General features: G+C 37.0%; 6 non-coding genes across 6 annotated transcripts; all 6 read left to right on the forward strand.

The window, feature by feature from the left end:
• The first annotated feature begins 159 nt into the window (after positions 1-159).
• Trnak-uuu (transfer RNA lysine (anticodon UUU)) lies at positions 160-251 on the forward strand. The gene is given in 2 exon segments: positions 160-196; positions 216-251. It is a non-coding gene; the product is annotated as a tRNA-Lys (tRNA).
• Positions 252-2,207: 1,956 nt separating this feature from the next.
• Trnak-uuu (transfer RNA lysine (anticodon UUU)) lies at positions 2,208-2,299 on the forward strand. The gene is given in 2 exon segments: positions 2,208-2,244; positions 2,264-2,299. It is a non-coding gene; the product is annotated as a tRNA-Lys (tRNA).
• Positions 2,300-4,872: 2,573 nt separating this feature from the next.
• Positions 4,873-4,964, forward strand: Trnak-uuu (transfer RNA lysine (anticodon UUU)). The gene is given in 2 exon segments: positions 4,873-4,909; positions 4,929-4,964. It is a non-coding gene; the product is annotated as a tRNA-Lys (tRNA).
• A 1,960-nt stretch (positions 4,965-6,924) lies between these two features.
• On the forward strand, positions 6,925-7,016 carry Trnak-uuu (transfer RNA lysine (anticodon UUU)). The gene is given in 2 exon segments: positions 6,925-6,961; positions 6,981-7,016. It is a non-coding gene; the product is annotated as a tRNA-Lys (tRNA).
• Positions 7,017-9,640: 2,624 nt separating this feature from the next.
• Trnak-uuu (transfer RNA lysine (anticodon UUU)) lies at positions 9,641-9,732 on the forward strand. Its single transcript is given in 2 exon segments — positions 9,641-9,677; positions 9,697-9,732. It is a non-coding gene; the product is annotated as a tRNA-Lys (tRNA).
• Positions 9,733-11,698: 1,966 nt separating this feature from the next.
• On the forward strand, positions 11,699-11,790 carry Trnak-uuu (transfer RNA lysine (anticodon UUU)). The gene is given in 2 exon segments: positions 11,699-11,735; positions 11,755-11,790. It is a non-coding gene; the product is annotated as a tRNA-Lys (tRNA).
• Positions 11,791-14,149: the final 2,359 nt, after the last annotated feature.

Consider the following 14,149-nt stretch of genomic DNA (forward strand, 5'->3'; position numbering starts at 1 on the left):
TCGGTGAAACATAAGGCACACCTGAACATTATTATATATATGTACCTCAGTTTGTCATGAACAATAGGCGCTCAATGAATCGTCAACACACTGCAATACAAAAAGAAACTTTTTATCAATTTTGCTTTTATAGATAATATGAGTGATAAGTTTCTGTCCGCCCGCATAGCTCAGTCGGTAGAGCATCAGACTTTTATAGGTCAACCTTAGAAGTAATCTGAGGGTCGCGGGTTCGAGTCCCTCTGCGGGCGTAAACTATTTTTGCTTTATTGAATATTGTTTTTACTTCATTGAGTCGTTTATCTCTCCCGTGAGGCTATAATTTCGTCTTAAGTCTTACGATGAATTCATTCACGTCTGTTTATTAGTTTTTTTTCATTGTGTGTATATTGTTTATGTTTTCTCAAATGTGAGGCTATGTACATACGAGACTACTAACGTGCTTAAGAATATATATATATATATATATATATATATATATATATATATATATATACACACATATGTATATATATATATACACATATATATATACACAGACACAGACACAGACACACACACATTCACACACAGAGATATGTCCCCAGTAAATCATAAATCCGAAAGGAAGCACATACAATGTTATACACCAGTAGAGTATTCACAAAATATTATGGCAGGTTCACGGTTACCCAGGGTGTCGCATTGATAAGGCGCTTACTTTACACACATTGCTTCTAAATTTCCTCCGAAATTCATGGAAGAGAGGAAGAAAGGAAGACCCGAGACCTGGCCTCAATTCTAGTAACAGACTGGACTTCGCTTAAGATGTACAGCGAATGAGATGGTGATATTCCATTCAGAGAAACTGAAAGACATGAAATGTCCGTTTGTGTGTGTATGTGTGTGTATTTTTGGCGGGAGTTTTGCATTTAGCAAGAATTGGTTTGTGTTTTATCTCTCGATCAATGGCTGGACAAGAGAAAAGGAAAGGCGATCTTTTGAAGTGGGTGTCGAATGAAGACACATGGACATTTTTATGACTGAACTTCTTTTGAAGTTGTGGTGAGAAGGGAGAATTGATGTGCGTGCGTATTTCTGTGTGTGTGTGTGTGTAAGTGTGTATGTTTGATGGGGTGTGCGCGACAGAGTTAGTAATGTTGATGGTGTATGTGTATATGAGAGAGGGAGAGAAAGAAAGTAAGAGAGAGAGAGAGAGAGAGAGATGACTGAAATTTATCATTCAGTTTATTTATTTATTAATATGTATATATGTATGAATGGCTTCAGTGACACACATTCACATACACGCAGGCACGAACGCACGAACGCAGGTTGTTTTAATCGATTTTCTCTGTAAGTATGGGGGCTAGGAAAAAATAGAAAGCGCGTTCCAATCTACGCACCCGTCTCCACACGTGTGTCATTTTTTTCGCGAATCCACCCTGCCGTTTGGCCGTGAAACTCAAGACAAGAAAGAATACAACGGTCGGCCAACTTCAATTTATATTACAGATATATATGTATGCATGTATGTATATACCGATTTTATCTGAAAAGGAATAATGTTGGAAAAGCATCGATTGAAATTGCGCTTGAGTTGTTGGAAACTTATTTTGTATTCAACATAGTTGGATATGTGGCGCTTTGAGAGATGTTTGATAACTCTGGAAGCAAAAAACGAAATATCTTGGAAGTCGATCGATCTACAATTAACAGCCGCGAAATCTCTCCAAGTTCGTACCCTAACATTTTAATAGAACAGAAAGTTGACAATCATATTTCCCCAAAATTTCAGTTAATTGATTTTTAAGTAGTTAGCTCCCTCACTTGCTGTTTTAATATGTTAATCGCGCTTAAATGAAAGTTTCGCTTTTCTGCCCTTTCATCGCGTTTTAGTCCATTTTAAGATTGAGCTGTCGTTTGGTTATTGTATCGATAAGGTCAAGCTGCCATGTATACATTTCGTCGTTCATTCAAATTAAGAACTGTCGTTACCAGGTTTTCGATTTTCTAAGTTTAAATAGTTTTCTTTCAAAAAAGCTAACCCACACAAGTGGAAAAATTAATTGGTGAGACATTAAACATACATGAACCTTATTATGTATTTGTACTTCAGTTTGGCATAAACAATAGACGCTCAATGAATTGTCATCAAACTGCAATACAAAAAGAAAGGTTGTATCAACTTTGCTTCTATAGATAATGTGACAATTAATCAGATGTCCGCCCGCATAGCTCAGTCGGTAGAGCATCAGACTTTTATAGGTCAACCTTAGAAGTAATCTGAGGGTCGCGGGTTCGAGTCCCTCTGCGGGCGTAAACCTTTTTTGCATTATTGAATATTCTTTTCACTTTATTGTGTCATTTCTCCTTTACGGGAGGCTATAATTTCGTCTGAAGTTTTACGATGAATTCATTCACGTCTGTTTATTTAACTTTTTTTCATTGTATGTATATTGTTCATGTTTTTTAAAAATGAGCGGCTATCTACATCGTAATCTACTAACGTGCTTAGGTATATATGTATATATACAGACAAACACACACACACACACACACACACACACACACACACACACATACACACGTTCACACACAGAGATATCTCGCCAGTAAATCATAAACCCGAAAGAATGCACATTCAAAGTTATACACCAGTAGAGTATTCACAGAATGTTGGTTATGGCAGGTTCATAGAATTACCCAATGTTTCGCGTTCATAAGGCGCTTACTTTCCACACATCTCGTTTGATCCTAATGGACCGTGACTTATAACTTTTCTTTAATGGTCGGTGGCCTATAACCTTTCTTTGAACAGAGATTATAGGCCACCGGTCATTAGAGCCTGTTACAGGATGTAACAACATATAATTAAGTTTCTTAGCCATTTTCTTTGCTCCTTCTTCAGATTAACCAGAGTGATGAGTTAGTATAGCATTCCATTCAAGAGTCTCCATCTTTAACGCCAACCTCAAACAACCAGCTGCCTTCAAAGATTCTTTTTCATAAGCAAAACTGTAGTCCAGAAGTGATAATTCATGTATGTAAAAGACTAGTGCCAGCGTTTTGGTTTCAAAATTAGCAACCTTTCAATAGCGCCGAAGAAATCGATAAGAGAGAGGGATACCCAATCGAAAGTCCACAGCAACAAAAGTTTTCTTCTCCATATCAAATAGTTTCTCCATTGAATAAGCATTGTCACACATATACAACAAATCATCACAGTGGAAGGAGAGGCCGGTCCCATGAGTAGGTAGATATATATATATATATATATATATATATATATATATACACACACACACGCACACACATTTATATTGTCCTGTTTTTTGTTACGAATTTGTTACCGCAAAAAATCTCAAATTTTATCTACTTTGGTTTGCGCGAAGGACTGTTTTAACGAAGTCGCATCTTGTCCCTACATTCAAAACACGGAGTAGATAAAACAAGGGACAACCGATGAAGGGAATATTCTTTATCTTGCCTGTCTCGTCTCTATTTGTTTCTTTCGTTATTCTAAAAAAAATTCGTTTTCTAAGTTTATTTTTTATGTTCTAGTTTCTGATATTGTTGACGCTTTTTGATGTCCTGTACCTATATATGCTGTTTGGTAAGTAGCTTGCTTACCAACCACATGGTTCCGGGTTCATTCCCACTGCGTGGCATCTTGGGCAAGTGTCTTCTACTATCGACTCAAGCCGACCAAAGCCTTGTGAGTGGATTTGGTAGACGGAAACTGAAAGAAGCCCGTTGTATATATGTATATATATATATATATATATATATGTGTGTGTGTATGTTTGTGTGTCCTTGTTTGCCCCCCCCCCCCCCAACATCGCTTGATCCCGATGGTGGTATGTTTACGTCCCCGTAACTTAGCGGTTCGGCAAAAGAGAATGATAGAATAAGTCCAAGGCCGCAGTTAAATGACGGAAACAAGTAAAAGATTAAAAAGAGTATATATATATACACACACATATATATCAATAATATATGAGTATATGCATATATATGTACATAACTTCATCTACATGTATATATAGATGCATATCTGGGTACATGACGTTGCAAAAAACATGGACAAAATCATAAACAAGGTACAGAAAACACACAGGCCACATAGAGAACATTTCCTTCATCAGCTAGCACCATTATAACACTTGCGTTTCGAAGAGTTAGGGCAGGACGCATCGTTGCAATGGCTCTTCCAATGGACAAAAAATTAAATTTGTTCCATGGAGGAATATAGTGGCGGACAGAAAACAAAACAGGTAAACGAAACAGTGAAATAAACAAACAAAGAAGGCTATACGGCCAGACGTGAAAAAGTATGTGTATATGGAACGCTGTGAAGCACGAACTGGAATGAAACGGGACGAGGAACGTTCGAGTGTGCCTGGCGGGGCCAAGATATATATATATATATATATATATATATATATATATATATATATATATATACATACATATATTTTTTAAGTTCAAATCACTTCACGTCCTACAAAGGTGTCATCAGAGTTGAGTCGTTGCACTCGTACTTTGCGTTTCCACTCTATTGCAAGAATTCTGGAACATCTCCAGTTCTCTCCACTTACAGTTTTCCCCATTTTCCCCTTGAGCTCTCTCAAGATCGTATGAAATCCTATCAGAGGAGATGGGTTCTGCTTTCCCTCAGTACTAAATAGCGTTCCTTTCGAAAACGCAAACCCATCTAATTGGTAGAATAAATCGGTGAAATATAAGGCACACCTGAACATTATTATATATATGTACCTCAGTTTGTCATGAACAATAGGCGCTCAATGAATCGTCAACACACTGCAATACAAAAAGAAACTTTTTATCAATTTTGCTTTTATAGATAATATGAGAGATAAGTTTCTGTCCGCCCGCATAGCTCAGTCGGTAGAGCATCAGACTTTTGTAGGTCAACCTTAGAAGTAATCTGAGGGTCGCGGGTTCGAGTCCCTCTGCGGGCGTAAACTATTTTTGCTTTATTGAAAATTGTTTTTACTTCATTGAGTCGTTTATCTCTCCCGTGAGGCTATAATTTCGTCTTAAGTCTTACGATGAATTCATTCACGTCTGTTTATTAGTTTTTTTTCATTGTGTGTATATTGTTTATGTTTTCTCAAATGTGAGGCTATGTACATACGAGACTACTAACGTGCTTAAGAATATATATATATATATATATATATATATATATATATATATATATATATATACACACATATGTATATATATATATACACATATATATATACACAGACACAGACACAGACACACACACATTCACACACAGAGATATGTCCCCAGTAAATCATAAATCCGAAAGGAAGCACATACAATGTTATACACCAGTAGAGTATTCACAAAATATTATGGCAGGTTCACGGTTACCCAGGGTGTCGCATTGATAAGGCGCTTACTTTACACACATTGCTTCTAAATTTCCTCCGAAATTCATGGAAGAGAGGAAGAAAGGAAGACCCGAGACCTGGCCTCAATTCTAGTAACAGACTGGACTTCGCTTAAGATGTACAGCGAATGAGATGGTGATATTCCATTCAGAGAAACTGAAAGACATGAAATGTCCGTTTGTGTGTGTATGTGTGTGTATTTTTGGCGGGAGTTTTGCATTTAGCAAGAATTGGTTTGTGTTTTATCTCTCGATCAATGGCTGGACAAGAGAAAAGGAAAGGCGATCTTTTGAAGTGGGTGTCGAATGAAGACACATGGACATTTTTATGACTGAACTTCTTTTGAAGTTGTGGTGAGAAGGGAGAATTGATGTGCGTGCGTATTTCTGTGTGTGTGTGTGTGTAAGTGTGTATGTTTGATGGGGTGTGCGCGACAGAGTTAGTAATGTTGATGGTGTATGTGTATATGAGAGAGGGAGAGAAAGAAAGTAAGAGAGAGAGAGAGAGAGAGAGATGACTGAAATTTATCATTCAGTTTATTTATTTATTAATATGTATATATGTATGAATGGCTTCAGTGACACACATTCACATACACGCAGGCACGAACGCACGAACGCAGGTTGTTTTAATCGATTTTCTCTGTAAGTATGGGGGCTAGGAAAAAATAGAAAGCGCGTTCCAATCTACGCACCCGTCTCCACACGTGTGTCATTTTTTCCGCGAATCCACCCTGCCGTTTGGCCGTGAAACTCAAGACAAGAAAGAATACAACGGTCGGCCAACTTCAATTTATATTACAGATATATATGTATGCATGTATGTATATACCGATTTTATCTGAAAAGGAATAATGTTGGAAAAGCATCGATTGAAATTGCGCTTGAGTTGTTGGAAACTTATTTTGTATTCAACATAGTTGGATATGTGGCGCTTTGAGAGATGTTTGATAACTCTGGAAGCAAAAAACGAAATATCTTGGAAGTCGATCGATCTACAATTAACAGCCGCGAAATCTCTCCAAGTTCGTACCCTAACATTTTAATAGAACAGAAAGTTGACAATCATATTTCCCCAAAATTTCAGTTAATTGATTTTTAAGTAGTTAGCTCCCTCACTTGCTGTTTTAATATGTTAATCGCGCTTAAATGAAAGTTTCGCTTTTCTGCCCTTTCATCGCGTTTTAGTCCATTTTAAGATTGAGCTGTCGTTTGGTTATTGTATCGATAAGGTCAAGCTGCCATGTATATATTTCGTCATTCATTCAAATTAAGAACTGTCGTTACCAGGTTTTCGATTTTCTAAGTTCAAATAGTTTTCTTTCAAAAAAGCTAACCCACACAAGTGGAAAAATTAATTGGTGAGACATTAAACATACATGAACCTTATTATGTATTTGTACTTCAGTTTGGCATAAACAATAGACGCTCAATGAATTGTCATCAAACTGCAATACAAAAAGAAAGGTTGTATCAACTTTGCTTCTATAGATAATGTGACAATTAATCAGATGTCCGCCCGCATAGCTCAGTCGGTAGAGCATCAGACTTTTATAGGTCAACCTTAGAAGTAATCTGAGGGTCGCGGGTTCGAGTCCCTCTGCGGGCGTAAACCTTTTTTGCATTATTGAATATTCTTTTCACTTTATTGTGTCATTTCTCCTTTACGGGAGGCTATAATTTCGTCTGAAGTTTTACGATGAATTCATTCACGTCTGTTTATTTAACTTTTTTTCATTGTATGTATATTGTTCATGTTTTTTAAAAATGAGCGGCTATCTACATCGTAATCTACTAACGTGCTTAGGTATATATGTATATATACAGACAAACACACACACACACACACACACACACACACACACACACACACACACATACACACGTTCACACACAGAGATATCTCGCCAGTAAATCATAAACCCGAAAGAATGCACATTCAAAGTTATACACCAGTAGAGTATTCACAGAATGTTGGTTATGGCAGGTTCATAGAATTACCCAATGTTTCGCGTTCATAAGGCGCTTACTTTCCACACATCTCGTTTGATCCTAATGGACCGTGACTTATAACTTTTCTTTAATGGTCGGTGGCCTATAACCTTTCTTTGAACAGAGATTATAGGCCACCGGTCATTAGAGCCTGTTACAGGATGTAACAACATATAATTAAGTTTCTTAGCCATTTTCTTTGCTCCTTCTTCAGATTAACCAGAGTGATGAGTTAGTATAGCATTCCATTCAAGAGTCTCCATCTTTAACGCCAACCTCAAACAACCAGCTGCCTTCAAAGATTCTTTTTCATAAGCAAAACTGTAGTCCAGAAGTGATAATTCATGTATGTAAAAGACTAGTGCCAGCGTTTTGGTTTCAAAATTAGCAACCTTTCAATAGCGCCGAAGAAATCGATAAGAGAGAGGGATACCCAATCGAAAGTCCACAGCAACAAAAGTTTTCTTCTCCATATCAAATAGTTTCTCCATTGAATAAGCATTGTCACACATATACAACAAATCATCACAGTGGAAGGAGAGGCCGGTCCCATGAGTAGGTAGATATATATATATATATATATATATATATATATATATATATATATATATATATATATATATATATATATATATATATATATATATATATATATATATATATATATATATATACACACACACGCACACACATTTATATTGTCCTGTTTTTTGTTACGAATTTGTTACCGCAAAAAATCTCAAATTTTATCTACTTTGGTTTGCGCGAAGGACTGTTTTAACGAAGTCGCATCTTGTCCCTACATTCAAAACACGGAGTAGATAAAACAAGGGACAACCGATGAAGGGAATATTCTTTATCTTGCCTGTCTCGTCTCTATTTGTTTCTTTCGTTATTCTAAAAAAAATTCGTTTTCTAAGTTTATTTTTTATGTTCTAGTTTCTGATATTGTTGACGCTTTTTGATGTCCTGTACCTATATATGCTGTGTGGTAAGTAGCTTGCTTACCAACCACATGGTTCCGGGTTCATTCCCACTGCGTGGCATCTTGGGCAAGTGTCTTCTACTATCGACTCAAGCCTACCAAAGCCTTGTGAGTGGATTTGGTAGACGGAAACTGAAAGAAGCCCGTTGTATATATGTATATATATATATATATATATATATGTGTGTGTGTATGTTTGTGTGTCCTTGTTTGCCCCCCCCCCCAACATCGCTTGATCCCGATGGTGGTATGTTTACGTCCCCGTAACTTAGCGGTTCGGCAAAAGAGAATGATAGAATAAGTCCAAGGCCGCAGTTAAATGACGGAAACAAGTAAAAGATTAAAAAGAGTATATATATATACACACACATATATATCAATAATATATGAGTATATGCATATATATGTACATAACTTCATCTACATGTATATATACATGCATATCTGGGTACATGACGTTGCAAAAAACATGGACAAAATGATAAACAAGGTACAGAAAACACACAGGCCACATAGAGAACATTTCCTTCATCAGCTAGCACCATTATAACACTTGCGTTTCGAAGAGTTAGGGCAGGACGCATCGTTGCAATGGCTCTTCCAATGGACAAAAAATTAAATTTGTTCCATGGAGGAATATAGTGGCGGACAGAAAACAAAACAGGTAAACGAAACAGTGAAATAAACAAACAAAGAAGGCTATACGGCCAGACGTGAAAAAGTATGTGTATATGGAACGCTGTGAAGCACGAACTGGAATGAAACGGGACGAGGAACGTTCGAGTGTGCCTGGCGGGGCCAAGATATATATATATATATATATATATATACATACATATATTTTTTATGTTCAAATCACTTCACGTCCTACAAAGGTGTCATCAGAGTTGAGTCGTTGCACTCGTACTTTGCGTTTCCACTCTATTGCAAGAATTCTGGAACATCTCCAGTTCTCTCCACTTACAGTTTTCCCCATTTTCCCCTTGAGCTCTCTCAAGATCGTATGAAATCCTATCAGAGGAGATGGGTTCTGCTTTCCCTCAGTACTAAATAGCGTTCCTTTCGAAAACGCAAACCCATCTAATTGGTAGAATAAATCGGTGAAACATAAGGCACACCTGAACATTATTATATATATGTACCTCAGTTTGTCATGAACAATAGGCGCTCAATGAATCGTCAACACACTGCAATACAAAAAGAAACTTTTTATCAATTTTGCTTTTATAGATAATATGAGAGATAAGTTTCTGTCCGCCCGCATAGCTCAGTCGGTAGAGCATCAGACTTTTATAGGTCAACCTTAGAAGTAATCTGAGGGTCGCGGGTTCGAGTCCCTCTGCGGGCGTAAACTATTTTTGCTTTATTGAATATTGTTTTTACTTCATTGAGTCGTTTATCTCTCCCGTGAGGCTATAATTTCGTCTTAAGTCTTACGATGAATTCATTCACGTCTGTTTATTAGTTTTTTTTCATTGTGTGTATATTGTTTATGTTTTCTCAAATGTGAGGCTATGTACATACGAGACTACTAACGTGCTTAAGAATATATATATATATATATATATATATATATATATATATATATATATATATATATATACACACATATGTATATATATATATACACATATATATATACACAGACACAGACACAGACACACACACATTCACACACAGAGATATGTCCCCAGTAAATCATAAATCCGAAAGGAAGCACATACAATGTTATACACCAGTAGAGTATTCACAAAATATTATGGCAGGTTCACGGTTACCCAGGGTGTCGCATTGATAAGGCGCTTACTTTACACACATTGCTTCTAAATTTCCTCCGAAATTCATGGAAGAGAGGAAGAAAGGAAGACCCGAGACCTGGCCTCAATTCTAGTAACAGACTGGACTTCGCTTAAGATGTACAGCGAATGAGATGGTGATATTCCATTCAGAGAAACTGAAAGACATGAAATGTCCGTTTGTGTGTGTATGTGTGTGTATTTTTGGCGGGAGTTTTGCATTTAGCAAGAATTGGTTTGTGTTTTATCTCTCGATCAATGGCTGGACAAGAGAAAAGGAAAGGCGATCTTTTGAAGTGGGTGTCGAATGAAGACACATGGACATTTTTATGACTGAACTTCTTTTGAAGTTGTGGTGAGAAGGGAGAATTGATGTGCGTGCGTATTTCTGTGTGTGTGTGTGTGTAAGTGTGTATGTTTGATGGGGTGTGCGCGACAGAGTTAGTAATGTTGATGGTGTATGTGTATATGAGAGAGGGAGAGAAAGAAAGTAAGAGAGAGAGAGAGAGAGAGAGATGACTGAAATTTATCATTCAGTTTATTTATTTATTAATATGTATATATGTATGAATGGCTTCAGTGACACACATTCACATACACGCAGGCACGAACGCACGAGCGCAGGTTGTTTTAATCGATTTTCTCTGTAAGTATGGGGGCTAGGAAAAAATAGAAAGCGCGTTCCAATCTACGCACCCGTCTCCACACGTGTGTCATTTTTTCCGCGAATCCACCCTGCCGTTTGGCCGTGAAACTCAAGACAAGAAAGAATACAACGGTCGGCCAACTTCAATTTATATTACAGATATATATGTATGCATGTATGTATATACCGATTTTATCTGAAAAGGAATAATGTTGGAAAAGCATCGATTGAAATTGCGCTTGAGTTGTTGGAAACTTATTTTGTATTCAACATAGTTGGATATGTGGCGCTTTGAGAGATGTTTGATAACTCTGGAAGCAAAAAACGAAATATCTTGGAAGTCGATCGATCTACAATTAACAGCCGCGAAATCTCTCCAAGTTCGTACCCTAACATTTTAATAGAACAGAAAGTTGACAATCATATTTCCCCAAAATTTCAGTTAATTGATTTTTAAGTAGTTAGCTCCCTCACTTGCTGTTTTAATATGTTAATCGCGCTTAAATGAAAGTTTCGCTTTTCTGCCCTTTCATCGCGTTTTAGTCCATTTTAAGATTGAGCTGTCGTTTGGTTATTGTATCGATAAGGTCAAGCTGCCATGTATATATTTCGTCATTCATTCAAATTAAGAACTGTCGTTACCAGGTTTTCGATTTTCTAAGTTTAAATAGTTTTCTTTCAAAAAAGCTAACCCACACAAGTGGAAAAATTAATTGGTGAGACATTAAACATACATGAACCTTATTATGTATTTGTACTTCAGTTTGGCATAAACAATAGACGCTCAATGAATTGTCATCAAACTGCAATACAAAAAGAAAGGTTGTATCAACTTTGCTTCTATAGATAATGTGACAAGCAACCAGATATCCGCCCGCATAGCTCAGTCGGTAGAGCATCAGACTTTTATAGGTCAACCTTAGAAGTAATCTGAGGGTCGCGGGTTCGAGTCCCTCTGCGGGCGTAAACCTTTTTTGCATTATTGAATATTCTTTTCACTTTATTGTGTCATTTCTCCTTTACGGGAGGCTATAATTTCGTCTGAAGTTTTACGATGAATTCATTCACGTCTGTTTATTTAACTTTTTTTCATTGTATGTATATTGTTCATGTTTTTTAAAAATGAGCGGCTATCTACATCGTAATCTACTAACGTGCTTAGGTATATATGTGTATATACAGACAAACACACACACACACACACACACACACACACACACACACACACACACACAAACACACACACACACACACACACACACACACACACACACACACATACACACGTTCACACACAGAGATATGTCGCCAGTAAATCATAAACCCGAAAGAATGCACATTCAAAGTTATACACCAGTAGAGTATTCACAGAATGTTGGTTATGGCAGGTTCATAGAATTACCCAATGTTTCGCGTTCATAAGGCGCTTACTTTCCACACATCTCGTTTGATCCTAATGGACCGTGACTTATAACTTTTCTTTAATGGTCGGTGGCCTATAACCTTTCTTTGAACAGAGATTATAGGCCACCGGTCATTAGAGCCTGTTACAGGATGTAACAACATATAATTAAGTTTCTTAGCCATTTTCTTTGCTCCTTCTTCAGATTAACCAGAGTGATGAGTTAGTATAGCATTCCATTCAAGAGTCTCCATCTTTAACGCCAACCTCAAACAACCAGCTGCCTTCAAAGATTCTTTTTCATAAGCAAAACTGTAGTCCAGAAGTGATAATTCATGTATGTAAAAGACTAGTGCCAGCGTTTTGGTTTCAAAATTAGCAACCTTTCAATAGCGCCGAAGAAATCGATAAGAGAGAGGGATACCCAATCGAAAGTCCACAGCAACAAAAGTTTTCTTCTCCATATCAAATAGTTTCTCCATTGAATAAGCATTGTCACACATATACAACAAATCATCACAGTGGAAGGAGAGGCCGGTCCCATGAGTAGGTAGATATATATATATATATATATATATATATATATATATATATATATATATATATATATATATATACACACACACACACGCACACACATTTATATTGTCCTGTTTTTTGTGACGAATTTGTTACCGCAAAAAATCTCAAATTTTATCTACTTTGGTTTGCGCGAAGGACTGTTTTAACGAAGTCGCATCTTGTCCCTACATTCAAAACACGGAGTAGATAAAACAAGGGACAACCGATGAAGGGAATATTCTTTATCTTGCCTGTCTCGTCTCTATTTGTTTCTTTCGTTATTCTCAAAAAAATTCGTTTTCTAATTTTTTGTTTATGTTCTAGTTTCTGATATTGTTGACGCTTTTTGATGTCCTGTACCTATATATGCTGTGTGGTAAGTAGCTTGCTTACCAACCACATGGTTCCGGGTTCATTCCCACTGCGTGGCATCTTGGGCAAGTGTCTTCTACTATTGACTCAAGCCGACCAAAGCCTTGTGAGTGGATTTGGTAGACGGAAACTGAAAGAAGCCCGTTGTATATATGTATATATATATATATATATGTGTGTGTGTATGTTTGTGTGTCCTTGTTTGCCCCCCCCCCCCCAACATCGCTTGATCCCGATGGTGGTATGTTTACATCCCCGTAACTTAGCGGTTCGGCAAAAGAGAATGATAGAATATGTCCAAGGCCGCAGTTAAATGACGGAAACAAGTAAAAGATTAAAAAGAGTATATATATATATACACACACATATATATCAATAATATATGAGTATATGTATATATATGTACATAACTTCATCTACATGTATATATACATGCATATCTGGGTACATGACGTTGCAAAAAACATGGACAAAATGATAAACAAGGTACAGAAAACACACAGGCCACATAGAGAACATTTCCTTCATCAGCTGGCACCATTATAACACTTGCGTTTCGAAGAGTTAGGGCAGGACGCATCGTTGCAATGGCTCTTCCAACGGACACAAATTAAATTTGTTCCATGGAGGAATATAGTGGCGGACAGAAAACAAAACAGGTAAACGAAACAGTGAAATAAACAAACAAAGAAGGCTATACGGCCAGACGTGAAAAAGTATGTGTATATGGAACGCTGTGAAGCACGAACTGGAATGAAACGGGACGAGGAACGTTCGAGTGTGCCTGGCGGGGCCAAGATATATATATATATATATATATATATATATACATACATATATTTTTTAAGTTCAAATCACTTCACGTCCTACAAAGGTGTCATCAGAGTTGAGTCGTTGCACTCGTACTTTGCGTTTCCACTCTATTGCAAGAATTCTGGAACATCTCCAGTTCTCTCCACTTACAGTTTTCCCCATTTTCCCCTTGAGC

The sequence above is a fragment of the Octopus bimaculoides genome, chromosome 9 (assembly GCF_046866305.1).
Source record: "Octopus bimaculoides isolate indiv1 chromosome 9, ASM4686630v1, whole genome shotgun sequence".
Classification (NCBI taxonomy): Eukaryota; Metazoa; Mollusca; class Cephalopoda; order Octopoda; family Octopodidae; genus Octopus; species Octopus bimaculoides.